Source organism: Protopterus annectens, chromosome 3.part0 (genome assembly GCF_019279795.1).
Source record: "Protopterus annectens isolate FY-2018-M chromosome 3.part0, PAN1.0, whole genome shotgun sequence".
Lineage (NCBI taxonomy): Eukaryota > Metazoa > Chordata > Ceratodontiformes > Protopteridae > Protopterus > Protopterus annectens.
This window is the reverse complement of record NC_056731.1, coordinates 1,682,756,698-1,682,771,582: the sequence shown is the minus strand read 5'-3', so window position 1 is coordinate 1,682,771,582 and position 14,885 is coordinate 1,682,756,698.

Here is a 14,885-nt window from a genome sequence, read left to right as displayed (position 1 = left end):
TCATATAGTATGCACATTTTTACTAGAATTTAACTGATCTGATTCTGGAACTTTACTTGTCTGCCCTTTATACAAGTATAACATGAGAGCTGAACCTGTGGTGTTAATGACATGCAATATTTATGATGCACTCTTTTCTTGCAAGGGATCTGAACTTTTGACTGTACTTCTAAAATGTAGCATTGACTTTAAATGTTACATTCTGTAAACTAGCAAAACATCATTTAATATCTGTGAATGCTTTTTGTCTCTGTCTGTATCAAGATATTATTTATGCATTGCAACACTTTACTACCATAATTCAAAGGTCTCAACAATGTGTGCGAAACAAAGCAGTAACACAAAAAATGAATTTGCCCTATCTGTAACTGTATACACTTTATTCTGCAAATTAACTTGACTCCTATTTCTGGTACACCCTACACAACATGTGCTTCCAGAATGGAAAATGGGTACTGTTATTTTTTTTTTCTTACTGGCCACTTCCAGTATGTCTTGCTGAGAAAAAGATGACACTGTGGTAATTTGACTCCCTGCACTTCGGGTCTATACTACGTGATTGAAAATTCAGATGTTGGAACACGTAATGATCGACCCCAATAGAGCGAACAGGCAAAATGTTGAACGGCTGGAAAAACAATAAAAACCCAAACAAACCATTAAACTGCTTTATGCAGGGGGCAAGCTCCCCTGCACCCCCCCCCACCCTCCACTACTTAAATATACCAACTCCGAGACCACACTACATTGCAGTAAACGGAAATCTCCCCTTACAGAGATTTCCATTTGTGTGTTTGAAATTCTACCATTTCGCTCAATTGGGGTTGATCATTATGTGTTTGAACATCTGAATTTTCGATCACGTAATATCACCCCTGCACTTCAGCTGTGTCAGCTAAACTGAAATTTATTTTATTTTTAACACATAAATCTACATGTCCCTGTCATAACCAATTATTGAAATTCTGTACATTTGCACAATAGACTGCATAGAAATTCTGACAAGTGTCATCTGTGTGCAGTACTGTACATTTTGCAGCATTTTTATTTTTATATAAAATCTAGCAACAACACTGACTTGAGCTATAGTATGTCTTTTTTTATTTATTTTGCCCTGAAACCCTAGTAATAACCTTGACTTGAGTTAAAGTATGCATTTCTTCTTTACTTTGCCCTGAAGTCTGTATATCATTTATGCTGGTGTTTTCTTTATACAACTAATCAAAATCTTCATTATGATTCCTCTTACCCCCTCAGTGCAATATTTGTACTGGCTTCTGAAAACAATAAACAATAATTTATTACATTCTGAAGATCTGTATTTGAAATAATGTATTGTCTGGAAATTTGCATGTTGCATACACTGGCTGTGATTACGTATGTAGCTGCAATACTGTGACTTAACTCTGTACCTTGAATTACATGTAAACTAGAAATGATTACATTCTGAACATCTGTATTTCATATAACACGAACTTGAGACATTACAAATGTTTGCTTTGTGTCTTACCTGGAAATCTGTATGTTACATACACAAACTGTGTTTACATCTGTGTGTGTGCAACATTGTGACTTAACTCTTTATCTTGAATTATATGTGCTGTAGCATTTACATGGAGTTCTGGAGACTTTCAACAAGAATTTATGTTATTTAAGATTGAAACCATACTGAAAGAAGCTGATTCATTCTAAGAATCTATTGCAGTCTGCTTCTGAGATTTAACCCTTTTGTGTCTAGAAAGATTCTACATTCCTGACCTAATAACCTTGAAATTTAAATTAAAATTTCTGTAACACAGTTTTTTAGACTGTTTTAACCAATTTTTAACTTTAAACCACACATTTACTGTTGTCTTTACTGTAATAGTACTGCTTGCCATATTTATACAATTTACATTTATGGATGTATTTAAACCTTTCTGAGATTTACTGAGAGATTTAGCTAGAAAATGCATTGCAACTCACATAAGGAAGTTGAAGTTACTTTAGGAAAATATTCAGGCTATCTCACAGCTTTTTAAAACTTTTTATTATTTCTTGGCTGTGTGACATCACATTGGAAACTTGAGTGTCTCTTGTCTGGTTTGGAGATGGTGAAGTATGTTGCTGTTCACTGGATATTGTCTTTTACACTGGTATCTTGGAGAGTCTGAAGTTTTTTGAGACTTTACGTTCTGAAGGAACACTGCTGACATTTTTAGATTTTCTAAAGTACTGCTGCTCTGGGGTCTATATTAGTTTGCCGAAAACACTTTCCAGTGAACATGCATTCAGTGACAGTCATTCAGCTAAAATCACTTCAGTGATTCACTGAATACTCGCAGGACAAAGAAATACTTGCCTTGCAACACAATGGACCCACATCTATCTAACCCAAACCCACCCAAGTGGGGACTTTGCCACCCACACCCCCAATGATATATACCAACTCTGAGATCACACTACAGTAAAGAGAAGGGCAAAGTTGTATACTTGGCCAACTATGTCTTTGCCCTGAGAATATTTAACGAATTGCAGAAGTGATTTTAGCTGAATGACAGTCGATGAATGCATGTTTGCTGGAAAGTGTTTTTGGTGAACTAATATAGACCCTTGTTCTGTTTATGTTCTTTGAGGCTTTAACTGAAGTAGTGTTTTGAATAAACACTGGTGCTCTGGGGTTTTGAGACTTACTTTAACTGTTGTACCCATCAATGGTGGCTCACCAGTGAAAGAATTGATATAACTGTATAATATTGGAATGAGCTATAACAACTGGAAGAAACTGAAATGAGACTGGAATGAATATCTTTATTTGTTAATTACCCAGAACTGTGCTGAACTGGGGACCCGTCTCTGTTTTATGGGCCAAATCTTCTTGTACTTTTCAGAATAAAGTCTGCACATGCAGTAGTTTGGTTAAAATGCTTTATTATTTACAGTGAAGGTAGGTGTCAACAATATCCAAATACTGTTTCCAATAACAGTGCTGATAAATTGAAACAGTCCTCTGCATATCTTCTGAAGACTGTACAGCCATGACTTTCTGCATATCAGTCCAAAACAAACTAATTTAATTAACTATATCTGACATATTTCCTAATAATATTAAAATCATATAACGTTCTACATGTCTCTTTAGCCTTGGTTTCCAAGCCTTGTAGCATACAAAAAAGAAGGGTTTGTACTGAGCTGTATAGCACATTCTGTTCTAATAAGTATTCATGAGTGAAAGTTATTTTTACTGAAACTGTATGCAAACTGTGAAGCCTCCTTTAATGTGGCTGCATTTCTAGATTTATGCAAAGAGAATACTGTATTTTGCACATTTAAATTACATCTGATCTAACAGTAATGCAATAATAGGCATGGTAGCAACAGTACAAATGTGGACGCATGCAAGCATCAGGTAGTAATAATAATAATAACAATATGAACCCAAATAAGAAGGTAAAATGAAGATAGGCTCAAGACTGGGAAAAAGCATATGACAAGGCACTTTATTTTTACACAGTTTATTCCATTTATATGCTGAATATATATTGTGGAATACAGTGAATTAGATGAATCAAATGATGGAATCAAAATTGCTGGAAGAAATATTAAAAACATCTGATACACAGATGATACCACACTAAAGGTTGAATGGGATGATGAGCTGAAAACCCTGTTTATGTAATTAAAAGTATAATCCAGAAAAGCTGACTTGTTGCTCGCTTGCTCAACATAAAAAAAAACATATATATATGTATATATATATATATATATATATATATATATATATATATATATATATATATATATATATATATATATATATATATATATACATATATATATATATATATATATGGTTTACTATTGTTTGCTCAAACAGAAAAACATTTTCCATTCAAATAAACGAATGGTAATACCGAAAGTATAAAAAAAAAACTAACATTCACAATGTCGAACCAAATGCTCGACGCATTTGACTCGACATTGTTGTCAAAACCAACACATTATAGCCATATAGGAGCTGATGTAAATCAAACTCCTATACAGCTATCATGATTTTGCAGGGGGGAAAGCCCCCCTGCACCCCCCAGCCCCCGACTTATATATTCTAACTCAGAGATCGCACTACAGTGGGGATGTGAATGAATTTCCACTCCCCACTGTACCGCAATCTCCATGCAGATAGTTGATTTACACTTATGTGAATGCAGTTGTGCATTCCCATAAGTGGAGTCGACTATCTGGTGCAAAACTGTTTGTGCATTTGACATTCTGTTTTTCGGCACATTGTAGCAGATAGAATGTTGGTCGCACAAACAATAGTAAACCTAAATATATATATATAGATATATATATATATATATATATATATATATATATATATATATATATATGTGTGTGTGTGTGTGTGTGTGTATATATATATATATATATATATATATATATGTATATATATACATATATATATATATATATATATATATATATATATATGGGTCTATATCAGAAGACTAAAGAGAAGTTTAATTGAACACCTCTTCGGTAACACATAAAGAGTGAACGCACTAAAGTGTGAATGCTCAGAACACCAATTTCTTTCCCTGGGAAAGAAATCAGTAGCACAAACACACAAACACACACACTTTCAAACATAACAGTGTGCCCTCCCCACCACCCCCAGCTAAATATACCAACTCCGAGATTGCACTACAGTGGGGAAAGGGGCAAACACATGGGGATGGCCAAGCGATTTCTTTCCCAGGGAAAGAAATTGCTGTTTTGAGCATTCCTGCTTTAGTGCGTTCGCTCTTCGTGTCGCCGAAGAGGTGTTCGATTAAATGCCTCTTCGGTCTTCTGATATAGACCCATATATATATATATATATATATATATATATATATATATATATATATATATATATATATTCTAGTCCTATCAATTCTTTGCAAACAGATGCGGAAGAAGTGGAGGCTGTGAAAGATTTTATTTTTCTAGGCTCAAAGATCTATGCAGATGGTAACAGCATCTATGAATCTAAGACATTTGATTTTGGGAAGGCATGCTATAGCAAAATGAGCTATGATTTTAAAGAGCAAAGACATCAGATTGTAAATGAAGGCCTAATCTATAGTTTTCCCAGTAGCAGCCTATGTGTGGCTGTGAAAGTTGAACTATAAGTAAGGCTGTTTGCTGGAAATTTCATGTTTTTGAACTGGGGTGCCAGAATAAACTTTTCCTAATTCTATGGACTGCAAGAAGAACAATATCAGTCAATAGTTTTAGAAATAAATCAAAACTGTTCACTGGAAAAACTAATAGTAAAACTACAACTTTGAAAACATAATGTAAAGACTGGCTTTACTAAAAAGGTACTGACACTGGAAAAGCATTACTGAAGAAATGAATAAGAAACTGCAAGAACTTGAAAAAGTAGCTTTTAACAGAGAGGATTAGTATGTTAAACTCTTTGAAGTCACAGAGTGTCAGATTTAACTAAGCAATAACAACATGTAGATATCTTTAGTTAGAAATCTTTATTTGTTCCAACAGTTATGAATACATGAGCAATAATTTCTTCTTTGCATGAATATTACCAAAACTGTATGAGGTATATCTGATTAATTGCTGCTGTGCTGTATTACATCAAACAAAATTGCCTCTGATAAATGACATTTATGATGCACACTTTCTAGCATTATGAGTAATGTTTAGAAATATTTGAAAAAGCGTGCAGAATTTTCATGCTTTTGCTAGAATATCAAAAGTGCAGAAAGTAAAGGAAAACTTTTAGTGAGGTTAACAACTTTGCTGCTATACTATGAATATGTTGTGCAAGACTGCAGAGATCTAATAATGTGTCCAGATATACTTGTTATAAGATGTAGCAAATAATTGTAATAAAAATAGATAAAATGTGCATTACCTCTTTCAAGTTTATCATCGCAACCACTGTAAAGGCTGACATCTCGCTCAACAAGACTGGTGTTTTACACTGTTTAGCGTTTGGCATGTATTATGAACATGATTTATGCATAATCCTTCAGGATACTGCAGGCACATTTTTATTAATGCCTTCTGGCATCAAGGGCTTTAATTAATTATTGCTGCTTAGGGCTCAAAAAGATAAAGAGTGACTTTTTAAAATCACTTTTTATTTTTTAATAACTGTAATCTTCAAGCCAATGCACCTAATGTTTGCATATGTCTAAAACATGCAGTGAACACCACCATACTAAAACATTTAAAACTTTGTTTTAAAGACTTATTTCTTTCAGTTAAACTGTACCCTTAGCAACATAGTTGTAACATGAAAACATGAAAAGATTAAACATCAGATGTAATCGTAAGAATACTTCATTAACTGAAGGGAAGGGGAGTAAGAAAGAGAGCCAGCAATTTACACCGTTCAGATATCTGATATTTACTATGTCAGTTAAACCTAACAGACTTCAATAACTGACCAGTATTACTTAGAGTACCATGCTTTGGTCGTGTGTAACATAACTGAATGGTTAAACTGCATATCCGCATTCACAATTTTAGAAGTTTATAATAGGATAATAGTGTTACTCTCCACCTGATATGACTGAATAACTAGGACAAACCAATCAGACATGGATAAGAAGTTACCTATTTCAAGTTACTACTGGTGGACTTCCTGACAGCTGCAAGTAGGAGTATAGTAGCTAGCGGTGACTTTTTGGGATGCAAGTTGGAAAAGGGTACATTGAAGACAATAAAAGTTTTAGAAATTCTAACACTGTCCATCCAAATTGATTGAATAAAATACTCCAATTGTTGGCCAAAAAGATCTTAAAACTGAACTGTCACAAAAAGCATGCACGCATGAGGCCTTTTTTTTCTAGGTGTTTACATCACTATCATTAAGATAAACCCTCAAAGGACATTATAGAGTACTAATAAAGTGTTAAAAAAAACACTTTGTGGAAGAGCTTCCTTGAGGACTACTGCCAAGAGAAGAAATCGAGCATTATGTGGGACCCATGATTACTGCTTGGTTTGCTTCACACAGTGAGATCCCTAGTTCCCTGTAGTAGTTACATATGCTTCAGTACATTATTTGCCTTTGTTGCTGGTGGTAGATCACTGGAAGTATTAGCACAAACCTTTGCGTAGTTCAATATGGTTTCCTATAAAACTCAGTGCAACAGCTCTCATCCTCTCTTTTTTACTACTTTGGCTTACTTTCTTTTTGAACATATTTAACCCCATAATGACCAATATTTACCTGATGCAACATTTTATCTTCAGATTCTATTTTTTTTAATTTCAGATGTATTAAAGATATATATTAAACAACTTTTTCTGCATTTTATTAGTGTTAGTGATATTATAGTTCCTATTTGAATACATCACGGCTTTGTTGGATAATTCTGAAACTGAGACATGTTTGATCTCAGTCAGAGTTCCTTAATGTAAATATTCACTCAGGTTAAGAATACCATGAATCAAATATTTGTCCTGTAGTGGCTGTACAAATCCTCAATAAATTACTAAACTGCTTCCATCCTGGTAAATCTACATAGAATGTTTTAAAAACACATTATATATGTGATTATAATCATCTGATATGTACATTGTAGTTCCCTTAGTTAGGTTTACTTCCTGTTTTTTTTTTTTTTTTTTTTTTGCTAAAATCTAGGAAATCCATAAAGTAGAATGTTCATTTTATCCATGCCATGTCCGGTATTTTTCAATTTTTTTCTCTACAAATTTAATTACTAAGATTTGCATTTTCAAGAGCCAGTATAGCCTTTTCTTTATTTTTTCTAGACCAGTCAATGCACTGTTAACAGGGTCTATATTAAAAGTCATGGCTTTTTCCATACCAAAAAGACAGAAATGTTAACTGTGTTATAAAGTTTCCTTGTTACAGCTGAAATAAGTTTTCATTAACAAATCTTTCAGAATAAATGAAATATGACAATGTGTTCTACTTTTGAGTACTCAGTTAAAACTAAGTGAGATGATTTTTATTTCATTTATGAATATTTGTATGTGTCTGTTTATTGACCCGATTGCTTACCTAGGTTTGCTAGAAGTATCACTATTGCCAAGAAACTATTAGAATCAAGATTTTATTACCAAAAATAATAGTATAGCAATTATAGTGGAGTTGATGATGAGTACTCACTGTACAAAGGTTTGTGGTGAGCTGGATTTAGTATAACAAATAGACGGTCGGTGTTTTGTTAATGTGTTGTCATTAGTTTTTGAATGACAGATGTATCCAAACATTTGCATCAGTGAAGGCCAACATAATTTTTAAGATGTGCTATTTGAAAAACACTCTGAATACTTATGAAACTGCTATAGCTGGAGATCACTTTAAGTTTGCATTGCATCATCTTAGACATAGCATAAACCAATTGCAGTTACTTATGTTCTTGTGAAACCCTTTCATTTATACTCCCAGTTTTTGGATGGTACGTGATTGACAACATATATTTACAATTCATTCAAGAATGAAGGGAAAAGTGAGCTGAAGTTGAGAGTTATCCTGCATCTCAGATCAGGAAGGAGAAAACATTTATGTCAGTGTCAGGTACAGACTGATTCTAGGTTTCAAACATAAACACATTCTGGTAAGTCAGGCAGAACAATCTGGCTGTATCAGGTAGTGTCAGGCATAGATGGTCAGGTCCTGTCAGGCATAGGTCAGTTCTTGTGGTGTGAAGCATAGACTGACTCTAATGGTCCCAGGCACAGAATGATTCTTTTTTTAATGTCAAGTATTTTGCAATTAATGCAGCCTATATATACTGGCTTACTGCTTCCTCACACTGGCTAAACATTATCCTCTCCCATACTGCCTTTTTTAGACAATGTGAAATAGACAAACCTACTGACATAGCACAATCAACTCAACTGCACTTCAAGATATTACTGCTCAATGCCAGGAGCCTAAATGAAAAGCTATACCCCCTCAAAGCCCTTCTCACAATGGAGAATATAGACATCTGTGCAGTGAATGATACATGTTTTATAGGCAAAGAAAGTACCCCAGGAGTGCAAGGTTTCAGTGCCTTCCACACTTTTAGACCAGTAGATGCAAAGACAAGGGCTAAAGGTGGAGATGTTTTGATATGCATCAATAACAAATATTCCTCTAGTGTGGTCAAACAGGCTGACATGCTGGAGTTTCTCCACATGCAGGTCACTATAGATAAAATCCCATGCCATATCCTAGCAAGCTATAGGTCACCATCTATATCCCACAAAACTCATCATGCATGCTTAGACCTACTGGAGACACTCAACATCCAACCTAATACTTTACTCATGGGCAACTTTAATTACCCCTTTATAGACTGAGAATGCTATGACCAGAAATTTTCAGGCACAGAAATTCCTGGACTTTGTAAACACAAACACCCTTGACCGGTTAGTGCATATGCCCACTAGACATTCCAAAATACTGGACCTTGTACTCACAAATAAGAACACAGCACCCCTCTCCAATTGTCACATCCTTCCTCGTAAGGTTTGACCATAAAGCTGACTCCTCCAAACTCAAAATCAACTCAGTAACTCCAGTAAACTCAGTAGCAGCTAGGAACTATTCCAAAGCAAACTACCTTTTATTAAGTGATAGTATGTCCAAATTCATTGCCCCTCCAAACTGAAGAACACAGCAGCCTACCCAGAATTGTATACAGAAAGTCTGTACAACCATGTCAATGGCTGCAGACAGGCGGCTGTACCTACAAGACGTAAGTTCCAAACTAACTCTAAAAACAAACCACCCTGATGGCATCCCAAATTAAGCACTTTGCACAACAAAAGAAGTATAATAATTGTATTTCTCTCTGATCATAACCTAAGTTGTCACGTGTTCTCAACATGGTTGTCAAGAGACACCTCTTAAAATCTATGCCTCAAACACATAACAGACTAGTAATGGCCAGAAGCCTGATGGTAATCCACTGTCATAGATGAAAAAATGTTGTAACTTAATCCTTTAAAGACGATACTGTAAAAGTAACACATTGAAAATATAAGATCATGTGAAAAAAGACTAATATAATGAATGCACAATTATTCTAGTGTTCGAGAAATCAGTCAATTTACCAGATATGCAAAAAGCAATGTTTTTCCTTGTCTTTGGGGCCTCTGCTTTGTTACTTGTAGCTAATGACAAAACTGAGAAACTAGGGTTAAAAATAAAAGCTAGTACTAGATTGCCATCAAGTGGCCAAAGTGTAGTATTAAATGGTATGCATTACTTGCTAAGATTCTACAATGGGGTAAGAAATCTGCCAAGGACTTTCTGCAGTTTGGTCAACAGGAAGATGTATCATTTAAAAGGCAAAGAAGAAATGTGTTTGCTTTGATGCTTTGTAATGGTCTGCATATGTTATTCTTTTGCACAAGATCAACAGGTCTCTTCCATTGGATCTACAAATAGTTGCTCTCATTTCGACTATGACGTAACAATTTATGTACAGGCTGCAGTGTCTAAATGTCACACTTTAATGAATAATAACAAAGTCGATTTAATACTAAATGTTTAATTCAGTCATTTAGCATTACCTAGTCTGAAGACTAAAAGTCATCAAGGTCGACAGATGTTTAAAAAAAACACTGAGCATTTAAATGTTAAAATAACATTATTCATAGCTGCTACTATTAACATGATGAAGCATCTCCCTAATGTATCCTTGCAGCAGTACACCATCACATAGGAACTAGAGCAATAAATGGTTACAGAGTATTACAATCAGGTTTGGTATTTTATGAATAATTTATTTTAGATTGTTTGGAAATGCTGAAAGAAGGAGCTTGACTGTATTAGTTAAAACTTATTTCATCTGCTGTTTATTTATTCAGAAAAAGAGCAAACTCTAGATTTGTGGGTGCTTGCATTACCATAACTGAATAATAAGCCCACCCACAACTTTCAAAAGGCTTTAAGATCACAGAAGATGAGTAAGCATGTGCGTTTGTGTTTGTGTGTGTGATTACTCCTGCATAACCATGGAAACATTATTCATATCCATGTAGTCTAATTGCCTACCTTAGAAGTGCATTGCAGTAATTTCAGAAAAGTATTTTTTTTTCCCAAGGACTAATCTGGTTCTGCTATCAATACATGGGCATGTACTTTCAGTAGCTCAGCAGGGAGCACGATTACCTTTGATGTTGGAAGATCAGCAGGCTGTGAGTTATAATCCCACCCCATGTCCTTGGATTCATTGTTCAGCACTGATACTGCAGTCTAGCATATGGGGAGGGGGCTACACTCCTGAGAGTGCCATCCTAAGGAAGAGATGTTAAAGTGAGGGTCCCAGCTGCCTGAGCTGATGGTAGCTTAAATGGATGCAAACATTTCATAGAACCTATCAAAAAGAGTAGATGAATGTCCCCTGTAACCAGAACAAATATTCACTAGTAAGGGTAAATACAACCTTGGTTCTCCCCTGAAAAGCAGAAGTTGGACTAGTGGAACTAAATTGTTATGTTTCTTTTAAACTCTGTGAGAAAAAAAGGGAAGAGTCAAGTCACCAAGATAAGTTGTGAGATGCTGCCTGACTTTTCTCACTGACAAGACAATAAGGGAGGGGAGCACTCATGGTGGTATAAAGTCTCAGCATAGCTAATGTTTTTTTTCCCTTTTTTAATTTTTCCGAGTCTTTTAGGTTTCTACTACCATTATAGGAATGGACCCCATTCCTAAGTCAAAGTATGATTAAAGTTCATGAAATTAGTATTGTTTCAATCTTTGATGTCAGCCAAAAGTGCTCTTCGCAGCACCTGCAATGCGCCCAGTATTGACTCATTCTGCACATGTTACATGTATCAGTAACATAGCTAAGTAGGATTGTAAATTCTTTTTTATAAGACCCATTCTCATACTACTACTGGAACTGTCTGGGTATCTTTCTTCCACACTGCCCTCATTTCTGAATGCAAATCCTGGTATTTTATGACTTTATGTCTCTCTCTACATAGCCACTGTAGTCAGTGGGTGTAGCAGATTCAAGGAGCAATACTGCTTTTGTCTTCTTTTCATGAACCACTATATCCAGTTTTCTGGCATTTATCTTTTGAACTGTTGGTAATGGGTGATTCCATATGATGTAGACTTCATCATTTTCTGTGATGCTTTGTGGCTCATGTTTCCAGCATTTTTCCAGGCACTTCAGTACCATAATGTTTTCACAATCCCCAGTGCAACAGTCTTGCCACATTATTACCTATCTACCGTAGTCACCACTTTCTCTCACTTGCTGAACTGGGCTGGCTTGAACTCCCTCACCTCCTTCAATGGTATCAACTCTCACTCACCCACAAACTAGTAAACCATCCACTAAATGTCCCATCCCTCCAGAATCTACTCCAACCCTATCGCACCACCAGACCACTAAGATCCAGCAACAAAAACCACTTGCAGATCACTAAAGCCAATAACTCTGCTGGTGAAGCACTATTCTCTTGCACCATAGCCAAATTATGGAACTCCCTTCCACCCACAATTACCTCCGTAACATCATGCACTCACTTCAAAACTTTACTAAAAGCGCACCTAAAAACATGCTGGCTATGCCCTTGCAACTCCCACTCTAATATCATCCACCCCATCCAAACACTGCCTTTCTTTCCACTCCACTAACTACCTTGATTATAGCAAGCTCAGATACTCATAAGCCAGTACTTATTATACAGCAGGAACTTCTTCTTGTAACATTTGTTAATGTCTGTTATGTACTTCACAGATAAAGATTCTAGTTGTCTACTGATGTACTATGTTCTTCATCTGTAAATATGTTGTAAGCAATTGCTATGTAAATTGTTAATCGCTATGTAATCCAATGTAACTACTGTCTGTTTATTTTAACTGTGGAGCTTTTCTCCCCGGGCCTCTGCTGAAAATGGACCTACATCCAGTCGACACTCCCGGTCAACATACATAAATAAACAAATAAATAAATAAAATTATTATGACTTTCAGTATATAGTCCTTCTACCATTAGTGTATCACAAAGAGCAACAAGATTCATAGTTGATAGGTTCATAAGAGGATACTAGGTTAGTGGCCCTGGAGCCCCTACAAGCCTAGCCATGTTAATATTGAGTTGTCTCTATTGTTCCTGGTTAGATGGATGTAATTCATAGAGCAAGTCTATAATAAACACTGACTACCCCACCCATGAGGGACATGGGTGCCACCTCCAGGGTGAATATGTGGTCTCCCATCCATTTGTCCAGGCTGCTCTTGAATAGGGTCAGTGAGGAGCTCTGCTTCATGTCAATTAGAAGTTGTGTGACTGTTTCCAATACTGTTTTACAGAACCTACATTTGTCTGTTTCTCCCACATTTTTAATGGACTTTGTAAACCAACATGTACATAGTCCACTACCTTCAGCCTTCAATATTAACCTTTCATCTTTTGGTTTATATTCACTTTTCTTTAACCATTCCTGTGTTCAATCCTGAGGTTGCCCCAAAAGTTTTCTGTACATGCAACTATATTTATGCATTTTCCACATTTCTTGCCTTTTCATCTGATCCTTCACCTTATACTTTTTCTTTTGTTTTTTGGCACATTCAAGTTGCTGCCTAATTTTTTTCTACTTCTGGTTTGCTTTCCGTTCCCTCTTGATGCTGATATGCGTCTGCTAAACGAAGCAAGGAAGTCATCTTAGACTTATTCTCCTCATGTTTTGAAACTTTCACTACATTTGGGTCTTGTGAGGTTAGCAGATATGTAAGCAATATGTAGGCTGCAGATCTATATATGTAATCAGTTTCGAGGAGGCCCACACCTCCTTCAGAATGGGGAATATATAGCCTTGGTATGCACTGATTTTTTATAAATCATTTGATAAGCATGAAGCATCCTTCTTGTTTTCTTGTCTAAGCAATCCAATATCTTTTGAGGCCAGTCAGTCACTCCAAAACTGTAAGTTAGGACAGGAATAGCAAACTGGTTTATCTCCTGGACTTTGTTCCTAGATGTCAGCGCTGCTTTAAGTATTAATTTTAGTCTTCTAAAATATTTAGTACTAAGTTTTATTCACATTTGTTCATGTTTTATATTGATCCTTCATCAGTTCCCAAAGATTGACACACTCCCTGTTGCTCAAGTTGTTTTATATCACATTCCTGATTCCTGTGTTCTATCTGTGAGCCAATTTGCAACCCAACTAGTGATATAGGGGGTGATGCTTAGTTTGGTGAGTTTATCAATAATTCTCAAGTGAGGAATGGTATCAAAGGCCTTGGCCAGATCAAGGTAGGCTGTATGCACTACCTTACCTTCATCCACAGCCCTGGTGACTGACTCAAAGAAGTCAACCAGGTTGAGCAGGCATGATCTCCCTTTCACAAAGCCAAATTGTGTGGGGTCTAGAGTTTGGAGATTTCCTATATCTTTGTTAATCAGGTCCATGATGATGCACTCCATAGCTTTACATATCAGACTCATCAGGCTAATGGGGTGATAATTCCTAGGGTCTGTAGTCACTCCCCCATTATGGAGAGGGATGACTGTAGCAGTGCACCATTCAGTAGGGACAAAGCATGAAGTAAGGCTGTGACTGAACAGGGCACAGAGATGTGGTGCCAGTTCACTTTGTAGTTCATATAAAACTCAGCAAGGGAAATTATCGGGTCCCATGGAAGCTGTATTCTTGTTCGCCTTGGACAGCTTTAACCTGTGCTGCAGTAATGCTGGGTGCCTGGCATTCTTCTGGTATTGTGATTGGTCCTTTGGGGGGGGGGGTAAAGTTGGCACTGAATCTTATGTTGGCAATATCAGTCCCCATTTTTTTAAATCTCATCTAACTTCCTTCTTCCTTTTTCCTTCTTATGAATTTATGAAATCCACTACATAATTCTTTATATATAAGACATTCATTTATCCATTCATTAAACATCTTTAATA